The sequence below is a fragment of the Sarcophilus harrisii genome, chromosome X, assembly GCF_902635505.1.
Source record: "Sarcophilus harrisii chromosome X, mSarHar1.11, whole genome shotgun sequence".
Taxonomy (NCBI): Eukaryota; Metazoa; Chordata; class Mammalia; order Dasyuromorphia; family Dasyuridae; genus Sarcophilus; species Sarcophilus harrisii.
In genome coordinates, this window is record NC_045432.1 from 943,673 (window position 1) to 970,131 (window position 26,459).

General features: G+C 40.1%; 1 pseudogene; it reads right to left on the minus strand.

Moving 5' to 3' along the window:
• Window positions 1-13,857: 13,857 nt before the first annotated feature.
• Window positions 13,858-18,150, minus strand: LOC100930471 (annotated as a pseudogene).
• Window positions 18,151-26,459: the final 8,309 nt, after the last annotated feature.

Here is a 26,459-nt window from a genome sequence, read left to right on the forward strand (position 1 = left end):
TCTTGGGTTCAAAGATTATTTCACCCCATCTTTTTGCTGGTTCTATCATTCCAAAATTTATTTTAGGATGCTATTTCATACTTGGTTCAAAGTAAATATAGGAGAGTTAAGGCAATCTCCTGCTTATTCTACCATCTTGGATCCTGGAAGTCTTCTTCTACTTCTTACATTATGGTGTCATGTCCTGATCTTGGTAGAATAATGTAAGAACCACTTGTCTATACATATTCTGTCTTGGAGATAAAAGTATGTTTTACTTCCATAATGAGCAATTTGGGTGGTATTACTGTTTTTTTGTTTTTCTTCTTCAACCAAATTATCCTTCCCTTTGATGTAGTTGCATCACTAATTCTTTACTCTTTTAAAAAAAAAATTAATAATCTAGCCTGTCTCAGGCGCTGTTCTGGGCTCTGGGGATAGAAATAGAATAAATGAAATGATCTCTGTTCACAAAATCCAACACATACTGTTTGTGTACCTGAGGGAGTTGGTATGTCTGACTTTCATCACTGAGAAGTCATTACAAAAATGTATGCCATTGTTTGATAGCAGGGCCTGGGATGCAAGTGGGAGTGGCTCAGTGCAGCCCATCTCTGCTGGTTTCCACAAGGCAGAGTCCATGGACTCTTCCTGTACCAGAAGATTCCCATATATTCTCCAGTCTAGTGTGTTGTTCCCACCGGCTGGTTGGGGGTGGAGTCAATTAATGAGCTGTTAATTCCTTAAGAAACTAAGTGCTTTGACACTGGAGGGCTCCTGACATAGTAATCCGTGAAACTTGTCCAAAAAACTGACGTTTGATGTAGGCGGACTAGCTGTCTGTTTAGAAAGGACCATTTTAGAGACACATGAAGTGCTCACTTTGTCATCCCTAAGTCTCTCTACCACTGACATGTAAATTCCACTTGTTCACTATAATGTAGTTGGAAAGGCCTCTGGTTTGGGATTTGGAGCCAGCAAGCCTGGCTTACTGCCCAGTTCCTCCCTTGGCCCTCCTTTCCTTCTGTGTCTAGGCTGAATCAGTATTGTGAGGGGAGGGTGTGGAGGATAATCTGGACAGAAACTCCACAAATTTGGGGTCACTAACCTGGGATTGACCCCTGGCCTCCCTGAGGAGTCAGGGATGGCATGACCACCTGTGTTCTAAAATAAAAGAAAGCGGGAGATGTAATGGGCTGAGGTTTGAGCTGATGCACTGAGGTCCCAAGTACATGAGGCTAGATAGTAATTGGGCTATACTCTATTAATATACATGATTGGATAAAGAATGGTCCCTGCCCACTCTCCCTGCAAGTCCTGATGTGTTGTATAGGAAATGACCATTTTGGTGGGTGGAGGCAGAGAGGGAGGAAGAGAAGCTGGGGGAGACTGGGCTGGGTTCGAGACTCGGAGCTGCTGGTTGTGTGGCTGCTGGTCGAGCTAGCTTCTTGACTCAGCTGCACACATTGCTATCGCCGATTCTCTTCCACCTCCGATCCTTCTTCACTGAGAATAAAGACTGACGATTTTCCCCTAACCTGAATTCCTGTCTCGTGCTGATCTTAAAATACATGATCTTCACAGACCCCAGGAAGAATGAAGCACGCTCTGAATACCTTTCATTCCTACTCCCCTTTTTAAAAAAAAATAACAGAAAAATTGATGTCTGAGGCTTATTAAAGGGAGATGGGGGAGGGAGGGCATTAGACAAAGTCTCTGCAGCAGAAGATCCCAATAAAACCCACAGGCCAGTTCATGCATTCTCCACTGGAATTATAGGGACTGGCTGGGGAGGAGTGCTGAAGATGTGCATTATGTACTATTGTGCGCCTCTCCTTTCAGTTCATCTGGATTCTATCTTGCCTGGATTCTCTCATTTTTGTTCTGAAGGGGAGGATTTAGAGGTTGCAGGATGCTGGCAAAGTCTCTGCAGATGGAGAGGATCCAAAATGGGCTTTAGGGAGGAGTCCTTCAGACTTAGAAGTCCAGGCTAAGGATTAATACAGTGTCCATGAAAGTGGTGTCAGCTGGTCTCAATCATGAGTTGCCATGGTCACTGGTCCATTTCCAAGGAAATGCAGAATCCTGCTGAATCTCATGCTAGCTCCTCATCAGATTTGTATTATGATCTCTCAGCCAGTAGGAAAAGTGGACTTCTTCTCCACTTTGCTGTAAACAGCCAGGTGGACACAATCCTAAATTTCCAGATACTACAAAGCAATATGAGCTATTCATACATATCTATTTACATGTATGGGGGGTAAGGGAGGAGAAAGAGACAGAGACAGAGAGACAGGGAGAGAAGCTAACTAAAGAATAGGATGTATAAAAAGTTCTGTAAACCAGCATGGTGACTAGACTTAAATCAGGAGAAAAAACATATGTGCCATCCATCATGCTAGTCAAAGATTTACTGATGGCCTTCTGCCATTAAATGTCAGCCCAAATGTATGGCTCAATTCTTTTTTTTCTTTTTTCTTTTTTGCTGAGGCAATTGGAATTAAATGACTTGCCCAGGGTCACACAGTTAGGAGGAGTTAAGTGTCTGAGGCCAGATTTGAACTCAGGTCCTCCTAAATTCAGGGCTGGTGCTCTACCAGCTGCCCTGCATGGCTCAAATTTTGAATTACCCAAGAAAGTGTCTGAGCAATAGGGAATGGTATGTAGATCATAAGGGCTTCAAGGATTTCAAACCACCTTTCATATGCCACATGGTGAGTAAAGGATAAGCTTTAAAAGACAGTAACACAGAATAGTTTAGAAGGAACTCAAAATAATTACCTAAAAAGATTTAACTCCATGAGCAATATAGAGAATAAAAGAATGACAATATGGCTTTATGCATATAATCAAAGAATAAAAGTCAAGAAGAATAAAAAATAAGTGATAAAGAAATTAAGGAATAAAATCCATTTTAGCAAATGAAATTTAGAAAGTCATGAATAAAAATGTTGAAGAGAAGAGGAAAGGGAATTTTTATTTACATTGTTTAATTGCAATAAAAGAGGGGGGAGAATTTAGTAACTAGATAAAAAGAATGAAAAAAAACTGAATAAAATTCTAAAACTAGGGAAAGGGAAAACAAACTGGGCAGAGGGAAGAAAGTGATAGAAAGAAAACTAATGAAAATTGGATTGCCTTAAAAAAGATTTACCTGAAATAATGAGACAGAGTTTTGTATTTAGGGAGTAAGGTAAAAAAAAAAAAAAAGCCTGATCTGAAAAAAAAAAGAAAAATGCAAATCTGACTCTCATAACTTCAAATGTATATGGATTAAAAAATTCAATTAGAGAAGTGTGACAGATTGGATAAGAAAACAAAACCCCACAATGTTGATTAAAATAAACATTTTAAAAATCAAGACATTCACACAATAAAGAAAAGGGACTAGAAAAAGTAGTACTTACCAAAAAAAGGAAAAAAGTATTTACAATCATGTTGTATGACAAAGCAAAAATAAATAATTGAAACATTAAATGTTTTAAAAGTACATAAGGCTGAAAGGAATCAGAGACAACAAACTAATGTCAATCTACATTAAAATTCTCTACTCCAAGTTACTTAGCATCTAAATTAATAAAATAAACTTTAACTTAACTACAAGAATATATAGACAGTAACACAATTGGGGCAGGAAATGTTAATGTCCTCTCAACTTAAGGTAAATGTAAAAGATAAACAAAAAGAAAAATATAGGAATTAACAAATTGTTGGAAAATAAAAGCTAAAAGATTCATGGTTTCTTCTAATGGGACAGCTGTATCTCCATAGGACATGGAATGCTTACAAAAAGGTTTTACAGAGATATTGCCAACAGATGTAAAAATGCAGAAATACTAAACAGATTCTTTATAGAAGATAATAAAAAAAGATAATAATCAACTCAAGGAACATAAACAAGAGACAGAGATCAAAATTGAGATGACAATGAAATAAGAAATGAGTGGGTCGTTTAATATATCACAGAAACAATAATTATGCAAAAGGAAATGATAGTGCTGAAATAACATACCAATATTTCTGGGGTGCAGATAAAGCAGTTCACAAGGGGAAAGTCATGTACCTAAAATCTGTATTAATAAAATAGAAAAAGGGAAGATTAATAACTTAAATATTTATTGCAAAATAAAAAAAAAACAAACCAAAAAATAAGCAAATCTAAAATACCATAAAAGAAAAGATATTCAAAACGAGGAGAAATAAAATTAAACGAAAAATATATAGAAATAATAAATAAAAATATAAGCTAGTTTTCTGAAAAAAAAACCTGTAAAATTGATAAACTTTAGCCAATCTAAAAAGAGAGCAGAAAATCAAATCAACATAACAGCAAAAAATTAAGGTGAAATCGCAACAAAACAAGAGGAAGAGAAAAAATAATCAGACTCTATTGTAAAGAGTTAAATGTTAACGAAATGGAGAAGACAAAACAAATAGAATATCTTCAAAAGTATAAAATACCTAAATAAATGTTATGTTGTATCATTATTGGCATTCTCTTTAGTGAAATTAGTGTTTCTATTATTGGTTCTTTGATTCACTTATTCTTTAGCACTAGAAAATTTACTTCTCAATTAATTTTGCTTTTGCTTTGTCTCAGATCATGATTGTCTTTTTTACTTCAGCTGAAGCAAAATAGATTCTGCTTCAAATCCTTATTTTAACTCTGTGTTTCTTTCTTTTCAAGTGTTCGTCTTCTGAACAACATATTGTAGGATTTTGGTTTCTAATTCATTTTACTGTCTGCTTGCATTTTATGAGTGAGTTCATCCCATTCAAATTCAGTTATGATTACTATGTATTTCCCTCTATCCTATTTTCTTCTGTTTATACTCTTCTCTCTCTGTTTACTCTCCTTATCCTCAAAAATCTGTTTTGCTTCAGACCACTGTCTCCTTTGATAGGCCCTCTCTTTTAAAGTCCTTCTTTTTCTGTTACCCCTTTCCCTCCTCCTTTCCTGTTGGGTAACACTGGTTTCTACACCCTACTGAATGTATGTTTTGAGTATAGTTCTAGATTTATCAATGTCTGTCTGCTTATCTATTTATGTACCTATCTATTCATCTACCTTCTTATTTGTCCTTCATTTTTTAAGAGAATCAGTGAGATCACAGGGTGATGTCTTGACTTGAGTATAAATTGGATTTAAGTGAGGCAGAGTTGCACAAAGTCATCAGCCTTATATCCCAAAGAGATTTTAAAGAAGGGAAAGGGACCTGTATGTGCACAAATGTTTGTGACAGCCCTTTTTGTAGTGGCCAGAAACTGGAAACTGAATGGATGCCCATCAGTTGGAGAATGGCTGAATAAACTGTGGTATATGAATATTATGAAACATTATTGTTCAGTAAGAAATGACCAGCAGGATGATTTCAGAAAGTCCTGGAGAGACTTACACGAACTGATGCTGAGTGAAATGAGCAGGACCAGGAGATCATTGTACACTTCAACAACAATACTATATGATGATCAATTCTGATGGACTTAGCCATCTTCAGCAATGAGATGAACCAAATCAGTTCCAAAGGAGCAGTAATGAACTGAACCAGTTACATCCAGTGAAAGAACTCTGGGAAATGAGTGTGAACCACAACATAGCATTTCCAATCCCTCTATTTTTGCCCACCTGCATTTTTGATTTCCTTCACAGGTTAATTGTACAATATTTCAGAGTCTAATTATTTTTGTACAGCAAAATAACGGTTTGGATATGTGTACTTATATTGTATTTAACTTATACTCTAATATATTTAACATGTATTAGTCAACCTGCCCTCTGGGGGAGGGATGGGGGGAAGGAGGGGAAAAGTTGGAACAAAAGGTTTGGCAATTGTCAATGCTGTAAAGTTACCCATGCATATAACTTGTAAATAAAAAGCTATTAAAAAACAAAAACAAAAAACCAAAGTCATCAGCCTCTCTTTTCCTGAATCACTGAAGTCCAGTAGTAATATAAAAGTCAAGATAACTGACAGTGGCCTGGGATGCAGTGGATGACCTTGATGTTTTTAATGTCTGAGCAAGGTTCAGTCAATCTGCATAGATGGTTTTATTGGGGTGTGGCCACTGCATATGCTACAGGTCCTTGAAGTCACAGGTGAGAGTTGAGTGCTAAGTGGACAACAAAAGCGAGTGAGCAACTCTAAAAAGGTGTTGATAAACCTTCACACCAGAGGTGCTAGTCCAAGATATTAACTTTCCTATAAGTTAAATTATTTGCAGCAGATAGGTATCAGGAAAAAATTGAATCTAAATTTTGTCCGATTACAAGTCCAGTGCTCAGAATGACTCAACTGTTTTTCTACCAAAAGGGACTGCCTTTGCCTGGGAAGTATTTGGGAAAACTGGTTAATAAAGGTTATGTTAAAATGAATCAAAGTGACTAAAGAGGTGCAAACAGTGGGATTACAAAGGACAAAATAGCCCCTCTATTGAAGGAACATAAATTCTACTCAAGGAGGGGAGAAAAAAGAGGGAAGAATTTTTTCTTACTATTTTTTCAAACGATTTTGTTTTAAGTCAGCCCTAATCTCTAGTCACACTAGGCATTGTGGTCTCATACCTTTCCTATAGCCTCTCCTTCCTTTCAATTATCAATCCTTGTCAATTTCACACCCTCCACAATATCTTCTGTACTCATCCTTTTCTGTCTGCTCACAAGGATTTTATTGTAGCTTACTTCAAGAATCACATGACCCATGTGGGCCCCCATTGTTGTTAATACTCTCTCCATCTTCTTGTACCTATATGGCTATATATAAAGCTTTGTGTATGTGTATGTGTGTGTGTGTGTGTGTGTGTGTGTGTGTGTGTATATATATATATATATATATATATATATACATACAGCTACATATGTATGTATGCATGTGTGTATTCTTTTCTTTTTGAAACAATTCCAATGTGAGGTTCAAGCATTGCCCACCATCCCCCCTCACACCCTTTTCCCCTTCCAGTGTAAAAGTCATTTTCCATTAATAATGGAGGAGATAAGTAAATATGTACAAACAAGCTATATATAGGACTAATATGGCACAATTAAGAGGGGATAGAGAGATAATATAATTAAGAGGAATTAGATAAGTCTTCCTATAGAACAGGAGTGGGGAACTTTTTTTTCTGCCAAGGACCATTTGGATCATTTGCAGACTGTACAAAATTATCAATTTATAGAACTCAAATAACAGGAGGTTGTTGTCTCTAGCTTTCAACTCACCATAACCTGTGGTTGCTTTAGCAAATTATTTTGTGGGCCTTATACAGCCTTGGGCTGGAAGTTCTTGGTCTATATAGACTCCTAACTACCCTAATAATGATAAAGATCTTAGGAGTTACATATATTATCTTTCCCTTTGGGAATGTTAACAATTTAATCTTGTTAAAGTTCCTTATGATTCCTCTTTCATGTTTACCTTTTTATGCTTCTTTTGAGGCTTGTGTTTAAATGTCAAATATTCTGTTCATCTCAGATCTTTTCATCAGGAATACTTGAAAATTTTCTATATTATTAAATGTTCATTTTTTCCCCCTGAAGGATAATACTCCGTTTTCCTGAAGAGGTGATTCTTCATTGTAATCCTAGTTCTCTTGCCCTCAAGAATATCTCATTCCCATCTCTCTATGTCTCTATAGTAAAAGCTTCCAAATCCAACATTATTCTGACCAGTGACTCCATGATATTTAAATATTTTCTTTCTGGATGTTTACAATATTTTTTCTATGACTCAAGAGTTTTGGAATTTGGCTATAATATTCCAGGTTACAATGCAATTTTCATTTTGGGGATCTCTTTCAGGAGGTGATAATTGGATTCTTTCAATTTCTATTTTGCCCTTTGTTTTTAAATTATATGGGCTGTGTTCCTCTACAATTTCTTGAAATATGATGTCTAATGCCTTTTTAGGCCATGGCTTTCAGGTAGTCCAATAATTTAAAAAAATTCATCATTTATTTTTAACATTCTTTTCTTTTTCAATTTTTGAGTTCCAAATTCTCTCCTTCCCCACCAACCTTTCCCCACTCACTAGGAAGGCAAATAAAATGCAATCAATTATGCATGTGAAATCATTCAAAACATATTTCCTTGTTACTGATGTTACAAAAAAATAGAAAGGGAGAAAATTTGGACTTAGAGTTTATCAGTTCTTTCCTTGGAGATGGGTAGCATTTTTTCATCATGAGTGAATCCTTTAGAATTGCCTTGGATAATTGTATTGATCAGAGTAGTCAAGTCTTTTGCAGATAATAATCACTGCAACATCACTGTTATTGTTTACAATAATCCTCTTCTTTTACTTCACTTTGATTCAGTTCATATAGATCTAAAATGGTTTTGTTGTTGCTATTGTTTATTTCTTTTTTTTGAAACCACTCCCCCTTATCGTTTTTACGACGCAAATGTATTTCATCACAATCATATTCGACAATTTCTTAAGCTTTTCTCCAATTAATGAGAATCCCCACAATGTTCATTTCTTTGCCATCAGAGAAAGATCTACTATAAATATATATGAGTACACACACACACACACACACATACACACACACACACACATATCCCTTCCCCTTTAAAAAAAAAATATCTTTGGAATACAGATTTAATCATGGTATTACTGGGTCAAAGGATATGCACAGTTTTATAGCCCTTTTGGGATAGTGCCAAGTTGTTCTTCAGAATGATTGGAGCAGTTCACAACTCCACTAATAATTTATTAACATACGTAGTTTTTCCTTATTGCCTCAAGCATTTGTCATTTCTGATTAAATGTGAGGTGATTTCTCAGAATCATTTTAATTTGCATTTCTCCAAGAAATAGTAATTCAGAACATTTTTCATATGACTATAGCTTTGATTTTTTTCTTCTGAAAAGTATCTATTCATATCTTTTGGCCATTTATAAATTGGGGAATAGCTCTTATTTTTATAAATTTTACTCAGTTCTCTACATACTTGAAAAATGAGGCTTTTATTAGAGAAAATTGCTGTAAATTTTTTTGATATTATTTCATTTTCTAAGGTAGCTTTTAGCAAAACATAGTTTCCCTGATTTTCTCTCTTAATTAGATCTATTTTTCCTTTTGCTTTGTCAGAAATCATTATTGTTACACTTGCTTTTGTTTGTAACCAGCTCAAACATTAAATTCTGCTCTAGCCCTCCAACTCCATGTGTGTCTTTCTGGTTCAAATATGCCTCTTATAGACAATATATTGTTGGTGTCTGGTTTCTAATACATGTTGCTATCTGTTTCTGTTTTATGACTAAGTTCATCCCATTCACAAAGTTATGATTAATGTGTATTTCTCTCTATCCTTTTTTTTTGTTTATCCTTCTCTCTTTTTATCATGTCTCCCTGCAAATACCTATTTTGCTTCTGAGCACTGCCTCCTTCATCTGCTCTCTTTTATCTTCCCTTCTATAGTGATTATCCTTTCCCCTATTTGAACCAATTTTGATGAAGGTGAGATTCATGCATTGTCTGCCCCCCAATTTCCCTCTCCATGTTAAAACTATCCCTTTCATATGTGAGAAATTTTGCCCCATTTTACTTTTCTTCCCCCTTTCCCTGTTGTATTTATCTTTCTTCATTTTTTAAAGATTATACTGATACACTTCTGACCTCTGATTTACATAGACTCCTTGTAATTGCCCTAATAATGATAAAGTTTTTAGGAGTATCATTTAGGAATTCTGATTTTAAAAATTCCAATTTTCTTCCATGAGCTTTTGGACCTCCTTTTTTATTTGGTCAATTTTGCTTTTAAAGGAATTTTTTTTTCAGTGAATGTGTTTCTTACTATTAAGCCAATTCTGTTTTTTAGGATGCTATTTTTTCAGTATTTTTTTTTGCCTCTTTTTACCAAAATGTTAATTGTCTTTTCATATTGTCAACTGTCAAATTGCCGGTTTTTTTGCATTTTGTTTCTTTAAAAAAATTTTTTTTTTCTTCTACTATTCTTACATCTTTCTTAAACTCTTAAGACTTCTTATACAGCTTGGTTCAAGTTAGCAATTTTCTTTAAGACTATGGTTGTAGCTGTTTTCACATTGTTTCATTGTGAGTTTATGTCTTGGTCTTCCCTGCCACCATGGTAGGTTTTTATCCTCAAGCTTCTTTTGTCTCAATTTTCTAGTTCAAGCCAGTTTCCTATCTTTGAACTATGTTAGATAGAGTCGGGCTTTCCTGAATTGGGGGAGGGGTGTGCACTGTTCCAAGTGTCAGGATTTTTTTTTCCTACTGCTTTCACAACTAATTCTGGGATTCTCTTAAGTTTTCAATGCTTCCAAGGTGTTGTCATTCAGAGAAAAATGTTATCCCTACTCTTCTAGTCTGTGCTCTGGTCCTTATCAAAGTGAGAATCCTATTCCCTTTGGGATCACAAATGCTAGCACTCCTCTCTACCCTGGAATTACAACCCAGAACTGAGAAATAAGCAATAGAGAGAATCACCAGAGCTCAAACCACGCCTAATTCCAGCACAGAGGTGTCATGAAATTTCTGACAAGTTGTCCAATCCACTTATATTGTGTGGTGTGATCCTCTGAAATTACTGCTGCTTTCACTGCTGCCTCTGAGGTGTAGAGTTGGTGCTACTACTATACTGTATTCCCAGGGAACCCCCACCTCAATGTCAGTCACCCACTTCTTATGATGTCCTAAGTTGTCTTAGGATTGAAAAAAAATAACATCAGCTTTTTTTTGCTGTTACACTACTCCATAAATTATTTTGAAGGACACATTGGGAAAGTTAGGATTGACAGCTCCCTCTCCCCTGCCATCTTACGTTGGCGCCATCTCCAAGTTGGTGATTTTTTGCATCTTGCAGGCCACAGCCAGAACTGTTTAGTGACACTCTACCTCTGCCTGTAAGAACAGTGTTAACCTTTAACTATAAGTCAAGTCCCTCATTTCATCTCCATCCTAAACAAACATATTGGAATTAGAACCACCCCTCCAATTTGACAAAGGTGTAATTGGGATGAAATGATCATCCCATTGTTCATATTGTGGTCAATTTGGGTGGGAGGAATATAGCAAATAAATTCAAGGATGGAGTCATCGGATGGCAGGACACTGTATGGTGCTTTAGTTACAAGAGGCTCCTTCTGTAGGATAAGAAGCAGGCAGAGAGGGACTCAGCAGGGTCTGGAAGAGGCTGAGGGTGGTGGTGCATCAATTTCGCTATTTCCTGCCTATTCTTGTTGGCCTTCCTGCCGAAGGTGGAATAGCCAACATATAAACCTACAAGGGAAGCGGACTGCTGCATTCAGCCTCTAGACCCAGAGCTCTCAGTCTTCAGGAACTATGTAATAAAAGCCACATGGAAACTAATGTAGCCAGTGGCTGTGGAAGTGAAGGGATTTCTCCTGAGGGATGGGGGCTGCCAGGAATACACCCTATGACCCTATGACAAGATGCAGTTTCCATTGAGATCAGGATTGAATGATGAGAAGGAGAGTGAGAGGGAAGAGTGAGGCAGGGATCTGAGATTCCCAGCAGTGTTGGAAAGTTCCAGCTTATCCCATTACTGTTCTAGGGAGAAGGGTGGTAACCACTTGCCTGGAAGGAGTGAGGGGTGGGTGAGCTGGGGTGATTGTAGAAGTTGAAAGGGAGACCTGATGAGGCCTTGGAACCCTGAATATCTCCTGAGGGTGTGCTCTAATGGAACTAAAGTGGATAATTTTTCCACAACTGATTTACATAGGCTAGGGGACACACATACAGGGGCAAGCAAACAATGAGACAGGATTGTCAAGAAGAGCCAAAGTCCTAGATCAAGTGGTCCCTTAGGCTTTGCTAGACTATACTGTTTCCACCAGGTAGGGTGGCTCTGAATGCCCAGTGCCAGCTTCCTGGTTTGGGCCAGGAGGTGGCTCCCCCAGGAGTCTGCCCTTTCTGGTTTGATCCAAACCCAGAGTCCTCTCTGATATCTGTGCTCCCTGAGCTCGGGGAAGAGAGGCTACTCCAGTCCGGGCTCCTTCTCCCCTTCTTCTTCAGGCTGGGGCCTGAGCTCCCCCAGCTCTGGCGGCCTGTGCCCTGTCTGCAAGGGTGGGAACAAGGTGCTCTCTTGCGCTCTGCCCCACACCACCTCCCTCCCAGCAGTTTGGCCATCACCGAGGAAGGCCAACTATCTTCCTTCTCCGGGGTCCTCCTGTCAACCCTTTGCAGAAGTCGAAGGTTTAGCTTGGGAACTGTGCCGGGCTGCAGAGGAGGTGTGGAACGGATTCTAGAAGGGCCTGCAAGGAAGGACCTTTCCTGACCTGGTGTCTCTGTGGAAATGCAGCGTTTTAGAGATGGACTAGTGGCCTTTTTCTAGGCTTTCAACCCCATCCCAGATGGTCACTGCATTTTTGGTCCTCAGCCAAGGTAACCAAGGAAATCTGGCTCCTCTCTCCTTGGCATAAGAACACTAAGGCTTTAAGATGTATCACTCACAAACATAAATGTTCCCTTAGAGAAGTGCTTCTCAAAGTTTTTGGTTTCACAACCCCTTTACACTTTAAACAATTATTTAGGACACAAACTGCTTTTTAAAAAACTGTGGGTTATACCAATGGAAATTTACTACATTAGAAAAGAAATCTGATAAAATTTTAAGATATGCATTTATTAATTTATTGTAAAATGACAATGATAAACCCATTATATATTAACATCAAATAGATCATATACATCTCACAGCTATAGATAGGAGATATTGTCTTAAACAAAGAAGAGATAGAAGTAATTAAAAAATTAAAACAGATAACTCGGATTACGTGAAACTGAAAAGTTTCTACACGGACAAAATGAATGCACCTAGGGATAACAAGAGAAGTGGCTGAAGGGGGAAAAAATCTTGGTATTAAATTTCTCTGATAAGGGTTTGGTATAATGTGTGTATGTATGTGTGTGTATACATATATATGTATACACACACATATATACATACACACACATATATACACACATACACATATAGAAAATACAACATATAATATATATATAAATATCATATATATATAATAGTCATTCTCCAATAGATAAGTGGTCAAAGGATATGAACAAATGGGTCTCAAAGAATTTCAAAGGATTCATAATCATATGAAAGAATGTTGAAAATCACTTATCAAAAGAAAAATGCAAATCAAAAGGACCTTGAGGTCCTCACACTCTGCAAACTGAAAAAAAAAATGGCAATGGTCAATGTTAAAGGGGTTGTTGATGGTTAGGCACACTAATACATTGTTGGTGGAGCTGTGAAATGGTACCACCACTTTGGAAAGCAATTTGGAATTATGTAAAAATAGTGACTGAGATGTCCATAACCTTTGAACCAGAGACTTCTATTACTGGGCTCGTACCCCAGGGAAAGGGCAGCGAGGTGATGCTGTGGATAGAAAGCTGGGCCTGAAGTCAGGGAGAGTCATCTCCCTGAGTTCAACTCTGGCCTCAGATACCTCTTAGCTGCGTGACCCTGGGCAAGTCACTTTATCCTATTTGCCTCAGTTTCCTCATCTGTAAAATGATTTGGAAAAGGAAATAGCAAACCGCTCCAGTATCTCTGCAAAGAAAATCCCAACTGGGGTCACAAAGAGTCAAGCACGACTGAAACGACTGAACAACACCACCACCCCAGGGAAGCTATATAATAACAAAGTCTTCATAAACACCAAAATCTTCATAGCAGCAATTTTTGTGACAGCAAAGAATTGGAAAGAAAGTAGATGCCCATCTACTGAAGAATGGTTTAACAAATTGTGATACACAAATATAATGAAAAATTACTGCACTGGAAAAAAAATGAGGGGTGTGATACATACAGAGAAGCATGAGAAGACCTACCTACATAAGCAGAGCCAAGAAAATAATATACACAATAACTACAATCATGTAAATAAAAACAATACACTCCAAAAAGATCAAAAGTGAATATAAAAAATTATAAAGATCAAGCATAACTTGAATAAAGAGATATGAGAAGACAGTCCCAAACCATCCCTGTTGTGGATGTGGGAGGTCCACAGGTATTCTACATTGTACAAAGTTTTGGACTTTTTCAATGTTTCCATCAGTTATGTTATTTTTTTTTCTCTTTAAAATAATACTATTTGTTAGATGGCATGGCTCTTTGGAAGGGGAGGGGAAAAGTTACTGGAAAAACCTATGATGAGACAGACAACATCAATACAAACGTATTTTTAAAAAAGAAAAGGAAAATAATTTACATTTTTCTTGCAACAGTATTGTTTTCCTTTGTAAGTCTTGTACATTTTATCTGATGCATTTCATAACATTATTTTGAGAAGCGGACCCCCAGGCTTCAGCAGAACTCCCCAGGGACCCATAGTACCACAAACAGGTAAGAGACCCTGTTTTACAGCAACTAGAGAGAAACAAAGCAAAACCCAACCCATGCAAAGAGAAGGTCAGAGCCTTCTATGAAGTCAGCCTGGGTCTTCTCTGTCCCGACTTCCCAGCCACTGCAGGAGGCTCCCCTTGCATCCTGCTGGTGAAGCTATCCCCATCTGTCCAGGCTTGAGCATGGCTGGAATACTACACTGAAGGCTTCTTTCAGTCTTGAATCAACCTCCTGCCTAGGAAGCTTGAATGCTTGCTGGAGGTCCAGTGAACAAGTTTCCCCTCAGTCATGGCCCTTTCAGCACCTGGCTTCCCGGGCTTTCCCCATTATCAGTTAGTGGTCAGTGAGATTGACAGTCATGATGCTTTCACGAAGCACTTCTTGTCCACCAAATCTGGAGATCAAAGGTGGCCAGTGTCCCGGGATTATTATCCCAAGTCCTGCTCAGACTGAGGAGCTGGATCCCCAGAGCCTGGCTGTTTCCTTCCCTTAGGGCTCTAAGCTTATCCTTGAGAGGACAGGGATATCATTCTAAGGCTGCTGAGCTTAAAAGAGGCCCCAGTAGTGGGCTTCTTCCCTCCCACCATGATTACCAATTGACAACAAGTAGGCAGCCTCAACTGATTAGCTCTTAGAAAGGTGTAATGATTATGGTGAGAGACTTGAAAAGTTGTTATGTGTATCTCCCCTAATCCCCCCCCACACCCCTCCCAATCTGTAACACACACACACTGGCCCTCCAGTGACATCCAGATTCCAGGAAAAAAGTGGGCTCAAGTGTGGAGAGTCCAAATGACATACTCACAGGTCCTTGAAGTCCTTGCTGTAGTCCACAGGAGGCTGTCCTTATGGAAAAATGTCAATTCCCATGGGTACAATCACCACCTTGATGCACATGCTTCTCAGACCTGATTTTTCAGTTCTGTTGTCTTCTCCCACATCCCCAAAAGACTAGACCTCTCCAAATGGAGGTGCCCTACACTTTTCCATTTTTCTATATCCCAAAGAACATTTATTTTCTTTTTCTTTCCTTAGAAGGAAAACAAAATATCCTCCCTTGCCAATCTGCCTTTTACCAGCCAGGAAATCCCCATGGTTCTAGTTGAGAGGCTCCCCACTTTAGTCTCATTCTCAACTCCTCCTTGGTATTCACCCCATAAAGTCAATCTGTAGCCAAGTTTTGTTCTTCCTAGCTTCATAAGATCTCTCCACAGCATGTCCCTCTTTCAATCACATAGATTACACCTCATGATGAGGTTCTGAAGTCCTCAAGTCTGGACTATTATACAATAGCCAGCACTGGGGCTACCTATCAAACCCATCAAATGAAACAACCAAGCATTTAAAAATAAAAAAACAATGCAGGTTGTTTATTGGTGGCATAATGTCACACATGATGATTTGATTTGGGTTTTTTTTGTTTTTTACAATGAAAAGATGGAGCCTTTACAATCCTCAAGGAAAAAAAAAAGCAAAAAGTATTTAAGAAAAAATCCTCAGAACAACCTGAACATAGCAATTCGATGTAACAAAACCAAAAAAGTCAAGATAAGGTTTGATTTCAAAATGTCAATAAAAATGCAAAAAGGTGTAATGCAACAGGTGTTCAACTTGCAAGTCTAAATAGGCACCATTTAAAAAAAAAAAAAAAAGAGAGGGGGGGAGAAGCAAACATTTCAATTTTCTCCAGAATACATATCCCTGAACTAAATGCTCTGAATTGTAACCAACTAGTAATCAATTGGTGGGAACAGAAATTTCTAACTCAAGTTATAATGGCCCCTCCATTTCCCTTCCTACTTTGCAATTTGAGAATGTAGGTGGAGGGGAAGAAATCAAAACAAGGTTCCCACTGCTGCTGCTATTTGGCCTAGAAAACAATTTTGCCAATATTCAAGAAAGCCCAAGGCAAATAACACAAGTTTTCCACTCTAATCTCTACTGAAAAATTAAAAACTGAGATCTGCAATTTACTACATAAAACTGCACCCATGACCAGAGTAACCTTTTTAGAATTATTTTAGGGCTCACCAGAAATTATGTTGGTACCTTTAGCCTTTATCCAGGAAAAGAGATTCAGTTCAGATTGAGTTACAGCCAAACTTTAGATACTATCCATCTAGTTGGATAGGTGTCTGGAATTGCTGGGTTGCCTTGAGCAGGTGTAAACTAAACAACAGTGTATATAACTCCACAGGAAGCAAAAGGGTTGAGTAAAGGTACGGCCTGTTAAATCTCCCCAGCTTCAGGCTCTTCAGAGCTCCTTCTGTCTTCTGAACGGCCATTAGCACTCTCATAGGAACGTTTCTTGTGTTTTGTCTCTCTGTCCCGTGGTGACCTGGAGCTCCTGTCTTTGTCACGTGATGTTAGATCTTGGTCTCGTAAGGACCTCTCTTTATCTCCAGAATACCTTTCTTTTGAGGATCTTCTCTTGGGCTGCTCTCTGCTCCGGTCTCTGGAGCTATGCCTGCTTCTCTGGTGGCTGCGGCTGCTGGAGCGCGACCTGTGACGATGCCGTTTCTCGTGAGACTTGGATCTGGTTCTCTTCCTTTCTTGGGAAGTGGACCGAGACTGATGTCTCCTATGCTCCCGGGATCGAGATCTTTTGGGATTCTTGCTGTGTGATCTGGATCTTCTCAACTTCTCCCTTTCTTCTCTCTCTCTCTCTTCTCTGCGTTTCAGGCGTTCCTGATTTCTTTTCTCTTGCTTCTCAGCCACAACTCTCTTGAGCTCTTGAAGCTTCTCTCTTATCTCAATAAATCCCAGGTGCAGTTTCCCCCCAAAATGGTCGGCTAGTCGCCTGTCATTGTCATGAAGACCCAAATAAGCAGAACATACTTCACAAACTCGAAGTTTCTGTTGTTGGAAGCTGGAAGCCGGCATGGAATTCCGGTAGACCTCTTCCGCCTCTCTTTTCTTTGCTCGGGCTTTTTCTACTTCGTCCATCACTTTCTGGGACTCTTCCACGTTCCCTTCAGCTCCCAGCTGCTCTACTTTGGCCAGTAACTTGCCAATTTCCTCATTAAGTTCATGGACACGTTCGGCTTTGGCTGCCACTTCGGCGCTAATCTCTTCCTGAGTCTCTGCTAGCCTTTTCTTGGCCACTTCGGTTCTCCTATCACAGTCTGCAATGAATGACTGCAGATGGTCCATGGCATCGAGCTCAAAGAAAAAGTCCTGTTCTTTGGAGGCGATTTCATAATCTGCTCTCAAAGCCAGATCATGGACCTTCAGACACTCTCCCAGGTCCATCCTGGTTCCAGAAAGAACATCATGAGGACAGCAGTTGAGAAGGTGGCTCTTGCAGACTCTGTCATCGCTGAATTTGATTCGCTGGCGGGTAGTGTCTCCGTCCCGGGAGGTGCCCATCAGCTGGTCCAGCATAGCACGCATCTGGGCGTGCGCGGACATGGCGGCGGCGGCGGCGTAGAGAGCGAGCGACCCGGCGGGGTGAAGAGAGAACTAGAGCGCTGCCGGCCCTCTCGGGGCTAGGGGGCGGTGGGGAGGAGGGGGTGAGGTGATGTCGCCGCCGCGGCCGCCGCCTCCGGGAGTGCGGTGAAGGGCCGGGGAGGGGGGAGGGGGGAGGAGGGCGGGGGGGTGGGAGCTGAGGGAAAAGGGAGAGAGTCCGGGCGGAGGCTCGTCCTTACTTCGATGTCCGAGAGAAGGCAGCAACCTCGTCTTCCGATTCTGGTCCGCTCGCGCTCCGTCCGGCTCCCGCAGCAGAAAGGGCACGGGTCAAACAGGAAGGCGCCACCGCTGCTGCCGCCACCCTCCCGAAGCCGTCAACCTTCCCCCCCCCCCCAGGCCGGGAGCTGACGCCGCCGCTCGCCGCCACCGTCGCCGCCTACAAGAGCGCGCACGCTCCTCGCGCTCACTCATTTCCCGCGGGGACTCCACCAATCGGCGTTCACCCCCAGTACCTCCGCCCGCCCCCGCCGGGGAGGCGTTCCACTCCGACTCCCTAGTACAGTATTCTTAAAGGCAAGGTAAGGTGCAAGTTGTTCCAAGGAGCTTCTTTCCTGGTGGTTCCGAATTCAAACCCACGCCCACTCTGAGGTGGCCCGGGCAGCATTTAGAGTGAGCTTTTCCCTGGTCGTCCAGACGGAGTTGCCAGGAGAAAACTACGCCTTGCTGACATTCACATCAGCTCCTCTCTAAGCACCACAGATGCACTGTCCACGGTTGTGTGGGGGTTCGAGCCTGGGAAACCGACCCCCAAAGGCGTCCTGACTCCCGCGTTCTTTCTTACTCTGTCCACAGCCCAGCAGCCATACAAAGAACGAGTGGCTGGCGGGGGGGGGGGGGGGGGGGGGGGGGAGGAAGAGAGGGGCGCTGCCTTTGGTATCTCTTATGGAAACTGATTTCCAGTAAGACTGTCCCTTTCCCTTTTCGTGAGGTTACTGCTGTCTCTACCTGTCCTCAGATGTGTGGGACCAGGTTTTTCCTAGGAGAAGGTACAGTTGCACCAGACTGACATAGAATTTGTTCCAAGAATATCAGGGTGCTTGTGCTCCCAACGTCACTCTAAGACCTCTCCCATGTACATGTATTGAATATAAGTTGTTTCAGGGCTAGGGTCCCTGCAAACTCCATCATCTTTAGTGCCAAAGGGAAGATTTTTATAGTTTTTAGTATGTCTCATAAGTGAGGCTGTTTTGGAAATCCTTTCAAACCTCTTCCTTTTCGCCAAAGGCAGAACTAAGCTAAAGGACACACATCCGTTTTCAAGTTGCAAGCCTTTAACTTTTATAAAAAAATGTCACTAGTGTTTGTATAAAAACACCAACGCACAATTCGCTGGCTATTGTAAGCATGGGCTAACCCCCATGCCTTTCTCCATATTGTTTCTTTCTAACTGCCAAAGGGCACGAAGAATGTGGTCGGAAGCTCAACTACCTGAAATTCATGTCTCACTTCTCCGGTAAAGCTTTACTGTGGGTGAGGCAAGGGAAGCGATTTAATCGTCGGCTCCGAATTAAGACTTACCAGTCTAAAACAAAAAGTAGGTTGTTGTCAGATCATACATGCTAAAAAGATAACCTGCCCTGACAATATTCACCTCCCATTGGCCTCATGAAGCCAGAATAAACCTTCTTTAAAAAGAAACTTGTTCTTGGGGACGTTTTTATCTGATATTAGATAAACATCAGCACTTTGTAGATAGCTGAAGCATTACTGGTGCCTCGCATTCAAGTTAACAATTGTTCCCTTTGGCATTCCTTGTACAGATCTTTGATCTAGACCGGCATTCTAGATCTAGAGGCGCACTCCATTTTGACAGGGAAGACTAAGAGTTAACTTTTATAGAGAATTGACCCGATAATATGGCAGTATATATCTGGCTGGTTGACATCCAACAACTGTATAATTTAATTTTACAAGCATCAGATATGCAGAGGATATCTAAAGGTCAAATTTCCAGCATCTCAAAGATGCTGACCTGAAGAATTTTTTGCCCAAGGCTGGCAAGAGTTTATTAAATGTGTGTTACATCTTGCCACCCATCCTAGACGAAATACATATTGAATCCAAGGCTTAGGAACCAGTTTTTTTTTTTTCTTAACCCATTGTTTCTGCCAATGTCACAAGACTGTTACTCAACCTTGAATTGCCAAAAAAGTTTGCACTTACTACCTCTAAATTTGTACATAGACCTAATTTCTGTAATATTTTGTAAGTTGCCTTAAGATTCTCACATGACAGCAGAACAATAAAATTTGTAAGTCATCCTAAAAGTTGAAAATTGTAATGCCTAAGATGTAATTGTGTAAGGAAAAATAAAAGTGCTTGCAAGTAAATGAGAAAAAACAAAAGAGACAACCTGCCTAAAAAATAATTTATCATGTATTGTTGCTTTAAGAATGTAAGTTTAAAGCATTTGCTACAAAGTCTTTTTTAAAACTTGTGAAGGATTTAAAGTCAAAGTTTTGGGATCTTCTACTTTGCTTTTTGATCATTTTTTTTTTACTCTAAAAATTTGTAGTTTGCCCTCAGAAAATAATAATTATAGAATCCTTTGAAAAATCCAGCATTGCATATTATGTAGCATTCACATTTTGAAACTGGGAAAACACTGCCTATTTGATTTATTGTTCTGCTGATTTTGAAATTTAAGAAAGTGAAGATGTTAATAATACCTCCCATCCCAAAGCCTAATTGATGGAGATGAATGCTTTATCCTGCTTGAGGGTCAGTGCAGAGTGGGTGAGAAGCCAGTTCTTAACCAGTCTTCTTCCAGACTCTTCAAGGGCCAGTCCCATTTTAGGGACTTATCAAGCTTCGAGTTGAATCACTTCAGGCATTCCTTGATTCTAGTTTAAAGAGATAAGATGGAAGAGGCTACCCTCCCTTCTGAAATGACTGCAGAAATATTTGAGAAAAGCCAGCAGTTTTCATCATGTCCCTAATGTTCTCTAATACCCTGCTCCCCTTCCTAGCAGAAATTTGATTCTCCCTTGGGAAAGGGTGAGGGCAATGTCTCTTCTGCGTCCCTTCAAGCCACACATATGACAGTCCTCAAAACATATGGGCCTCCCTATAAGTAGACATCTCCATACATGGGTCTCACTCTTATCATACAGATTAAACTTGAAAATGTGTCATACATAAATTTTTTAAAGAGGTGGTTATTAAACATTTACCGGCACATTCCTGGGTAGACATATAGTCAGATTGAGGACCAACTAGCCAGGGTATCTTCTAGAGATGATTACTCTGTCATTCATGAACATTCATAATCTGCCTAAAAGGTGCCTATAAAGTCTTCATGTATTCTTCTTTTTCATATACTCCAAGATCCCGATATATTTGATAAGTAATCAAGGAAGGAAAGAATGAAGGAAGGGAGAATTAAGGCATTTGTTGAATGTTTAATAGGTACCAGTTTCTGTGAAAAGTGCCGATTCTAAAATAACAAGTAAAGAAACTAGTCCTTGAGCTAAGAGAGGTTTCTATAAAAGCCGGGGGAAAAACAACTCGAAGATCTTGACAGAAACAATGGAGGGGATGGTTTCGAGCTGGGGTCTGGGAAGGGAGATGAAAGCTGGTTCCAGGCAACATAAGACTTCTGAGCTTGTCAGAGCATGTCTTTGAGGTTGCAGTTGTGGGCGGCTGGAAGGTCCATGTTGTCCTGGACAAAGATGGGAGTTATCTTGTGAGCGTGTTCTGAATATGCCAAGTTTGGGACATCCATTTCAAAAGAGCAGGCAGTCATGTCTCCTTTCTCCAGCCCCTTCCTTTTGTAAGGAAGTGGAGGGATGGTGTCAAGATTGAACCCTGTCTCTGTTAAAGATTGTAGCAGTGCCCTCATGGTATGAAAAGTGGACCCAATTCTATAGGGGAGTATGAGTAACTCTGCCCTTATTTCAGTCCGGCCTAGTGGTGTGACTCCTCCTTCTCCTCTTCTTCCTTCTCGTTCTTTGGTTGCTGCTGCTACTAATACTATTACTACTACCTCTGATGGAAATGATTACAATTATACTAGTAACTTGCATTTCTATGTTTGACAAGTACTTTATATATGCTAACTCATTTGCTCCTCATGTATGACATTTCATTGCCTGTCTACAAACTCTTATGGTGACTGTCACTCCTGACTGGAATGCAATACATCCTCCTATATCTTTGACTTTTAGAATCCATGGGGCAGCTAGGGTAACACAGTGAGTAGAACACTGGCCTTGGAATGAGGAGGACCTGAATTCAAATCCAGCCTCAGACACTTAATACTACCTGTATAACCCCCTCACCCCCACCCCCAATTACTGAACTCCAATTGCTTTGCAATACACAAATAAATGGACTCCAAGATTTTCTTCAAAATTCAGCTAACAGGTCAACTACTCCTACAGGAGACTTTTCCTGAGAACTTCCCAAAAGGGCAGGGAGTGCTTCCTCTACCCCCAAACCGCTTGGGAAGCATTCTGTTTCTATTTAGTACACAATCACATTTCCTGGAAGGCACAGGGTATTTGATGATTGTCTTTGTAGCCCCAGGACCTAGCCGAGGACCTAGCACATAGTAGGTACTTAATAAATGGTTGTTAACCAATTCATTGCCTTTAAGGAAAAGAACAGTTATACAGGGATGTCTTTCCATGTGCCACATGGAAAGGTTTAGGTCAGAGAATAAATACCTCATGCAGAGCACAATCTTGTGTCTGTCTCATCCCAGGCCTAGTATTACATTCGGACCCATTCTAAAGCCTATTGGATCTGAGCAGCTGTAACAACTCATTCCCTGTTACAAGAGGCAAAATGGAACCAAATGAAATCCTCAATTTATGAAGTGAAGCATGTAATGAAGTCCTTCATAAATAGGAATTCAGACTAAATCATCATAATTAAAAAGACCTCTTTCCCTCTTAACCCTATCACAGGAGATATGATACAGGTTATGTCTAGAGAACAGTGGAGATGGCATTATGCACGTTTCACCGTATAGTGCACCCAGTCCCTAGACAAAGCATGGTCCCTGGTCCAGTCACAGGGGCAAAAATTTGCAAAAATAAGTACATGAAAATGGTTGTTCTTGGCTTTGAAGTAAGTTCATGAAATAAAGATCAAAAGATAGACTGAGATATTACAGGGTTAAAAACAGGTGGATGCTTGCCTGTTTGCTCAGGGATGACCAAAAAAAAAAGCAATAGCCCTGAAGAATACAAAATGAGACAGTATATCAGATGACTGCTGTAATCATTGTAGTTGTTGGTCAAGCTGGGATTCAAACCTGGCTCCTCTTCCCCCCAATTCTAGTGTTCTTTCCACTGGATCATGGTCTCCATCCCCTTTCCACCTCTGGCACTCCATTCTGAACAAAGCTGTCCCTCTCTCTTGTCAGTCACTGCCATCCTTCTCAAATGCATGGCCTACACATGTTATCTCAATGTCCTTTTCACCTAGTCATTCCTTTCAGTCCTACCTGGGTCTATAGGATCATAGTCCTAGAACTAGAACTAAAAGGGACATCCCAGGCCATCTGGTCCAGCCCCCAAATTGTCCACAGGAGGAAAGTGAAACCTAGAGAGATGATGGAAAACTTGGAGGAAGGACTTCACAAAACTGAATGAAAGCAAAATATCTTGCGTTCTTCTTGCAGTGTGCTTTTCATAAAATGAAAGTGATCTACTCCATTGATTGAGAAATTTAGACCCAGGGAATGAATCTGGTGAGTTTCAGGAAATTTATGTAATTCCAGGAAGTTCCCGACTTTCCAGCTCAATATCATATTCCTAAGAGATAAACATGAGGGTTTTATTTTGTTTTGTAAGATAGCTTTTAACCAGTTCTAGACAACAGAAATCAACAATAGTTTCCTGCAAATTGAGAGGAAACTAACTTTATTTGATAGTAAGAACAACCAAACTGGAGGAAACAAGGAGCACTATTCACAAACATCTATTTCTAGAACAGATCAGATTTCTCTTTAGATACATCAATTCCTCTGGATTATTTTGTATTGTTCCCAAAGGATTGCCATTATTCCCAATATAAATAGCAATCTGACATCAGTTGGAGTCCTTCATTGGAGAGTAGAAAGTTATTCACAAATGGCATGAGCAGCAACATGATTCATAAAGAAATGTATATTTTTAAAAGTTAATATACATGTGTAACCAGAAAAAAAAACAATTAAAAAAACCTTAGAAAACAGAAATATGTGGGCCAGATGTTAAATTGTATGCCTTTCAAAGAAACAGCCAACTTCATAAGCAACGAGGATAAAATTAGAGGCTTTTCCAATAAAATCAGGAGAAAAAGAAGAAAACAAAATTCAAGGAATAAACTGATTTCTGGTTACATCAAAGCCTCTGTATTGCTTTGTCATTTTCCTAAAAGGTTGACATTATTCCTAATAAATATAGCAATGTGACATGACTTGGAGGTCTTCACTGTGTATTAGATGAAGTTATTCTATAACCTCGAAGTATCCTGCTTTCTTTTTGCCTTATACTTTTTTCTTTTAATTGAAGTAATGAATCCTATCATTAGAGAATTGTACACACTGAAGAGAAATAAAATATGTTGCATGGCACCTTGAAAAAACTCCAGCATGGTACTGGATATCCCCGTGTGTACACACCTTGGTCATTAGAGAAAGCCCTCAATTTCATTGGTTTAGATGCTCTGAAAACTCAGGGATCCTAGAGCCTCCTCAAATGCAAGATTTCAGATCTTTCAGTTGAATGGAATCATAAGGTAATTGTATTAACCTATGAAAAATATAGGAAAAAAATTTGTCAGGTCAAATCCTTGATTACATTCTGGGATTCCAACAGTCTAGATTGGGCTTTTTTCTTTAGAATTTTATGGACTCCTCATAGAGGTCACAATGTGATTTAATGTAAAATGCTACACAGGCTATTTGAAGACAAACCTCAAAATATTGAAGGAGGGCAAAGTATTTTGCTTTCTTTTTGTATTATGTCTGTTGTTTAGACATTATCTACTCTACAGATTGAGAAACATACACATTCAGAGTGATTGTGAAAAGCTCCAGGCCTTTTATTTGATTCTTGGAAGCTCCTCATTTCTCAACTCTTTGTCACAGTACTCAGAATTAACCATAGTTTTCCTTTGGTCAAACCCAATTCTAGGTATGGTCACAGTTCCAAAGTCCATTGGAATGGAACTCTCTCCTCACTGATCCAGATGAATGCTTTGCCCTGAATCAGCAACAGGGTGAAGTTGACGAGGAGACAGATTAACTCTCTTCCATCTTTTTCCAGATTCTCTTCATTCCTCAAGTCGCTTCTGGCTCTGTAGTTGATTCAGATGCTTCTGGTTTCCCACCTCAAGTGGGAAGATGGAAGAGGCCAGATACGCGTTAGACTGATAAAGGACAAGACTCCGGGAAGAAGCTGGTAAGAGAGTATCTGACAGCCTCCATCAAGGGCCTGTCCTCAGCCTCCTATCCTAGAGATGTTGGAGAGCTTCCCCTTAGGTAAGCTCTAGGGCCAACTCTCTTGACTGAGTTACCTTGCCTCCAGTGGGAAAGCTCCTTTACTCAGTATTGTCAGATATGTAATTTCCTGTTTATACTTCCTCTGACTAATGTTTTGCTGTGATCAGGACAAATGGTTTCCTTTGCTACGTGTTACATATATTCATTTGGAAGTAGTATTTGATGGGAAAGGAGGGCAAATCAGAATATCAGAACTGAAGTCCACCTTGGTTTCAATAATAGAAACCAAAATTAGATTGAAGTTGATGACATCCCATATTTAAGAGAGCAGAGATGTCACTTTAGCCCAGTTCCTACCTCTGAGGATTGCAGAATGTACAAGCTCCTGTTGGCTCTTTCTTCCTATTTCCCCTCCTGGCAGTAATTAAAGCATCACATTGGAAAAGAGGGGGAGGGGTACAGAAATGTGTACTGCATCTCTTGGAGCCCCACAATTATACAGCCATGGCTGGGCAGACTATGCTCACACATTTCCATAAGGCAGAGCCCATGGATTCCTCCTACACTAGAAGACTTCCATCAATTTTCAGACTTGGTGTGTTCATTGTAACAGGCTGATGGAGGGTAGAATCAATTGATTACCTGCTAATTTCCTGAGAAAGTACTTCAACACTGGACAGATTCTTCCATAGGAAACAGTGAAGGTTTTCCCCCAGCCTGACCTGTAATAGGCCTGCCTGTGAAGGGTGATTTTAGGAAAACAGTTAAGTGTTCACTGCCATCATCCTAAATCTCTCCCCCGCTCACCTGTGGTTTCCACTCATTCACTGTGATTCACTGTGACATAGTGGAAAGACATCTGGTTTGGGATTTAGAGTCAGCGAGCCTGCCTCCCTGCCCATTTCCTTCCTTGGCTCTCCTTTCCTTCTGTCCTGGGCTTGATGAAGCCCAGACTGCTTTTTTGCAGCGTTGGAAGAGGTAACCTGAACAGAGTCTTTACTAATTTGGGGTCCCTAACTCAGGAATGCCAACAGACAGTATGCAGATCACTGTTGGGGGCCACCCACCAGTACCCCCTTTCTTCTCCAATAAGAAGAAAGAATCTGTCTGCCACTTGTTGAAGGGAGGAGGGAGGAGAGGAAACAGCATGCTTGTAAAGTAAAAGAGGATCCCAATATGAACCCGAGGCAGGAAGCTTAAGGCCAGTTCTTGCATCCCTACTGGGGCTGTGGAGGC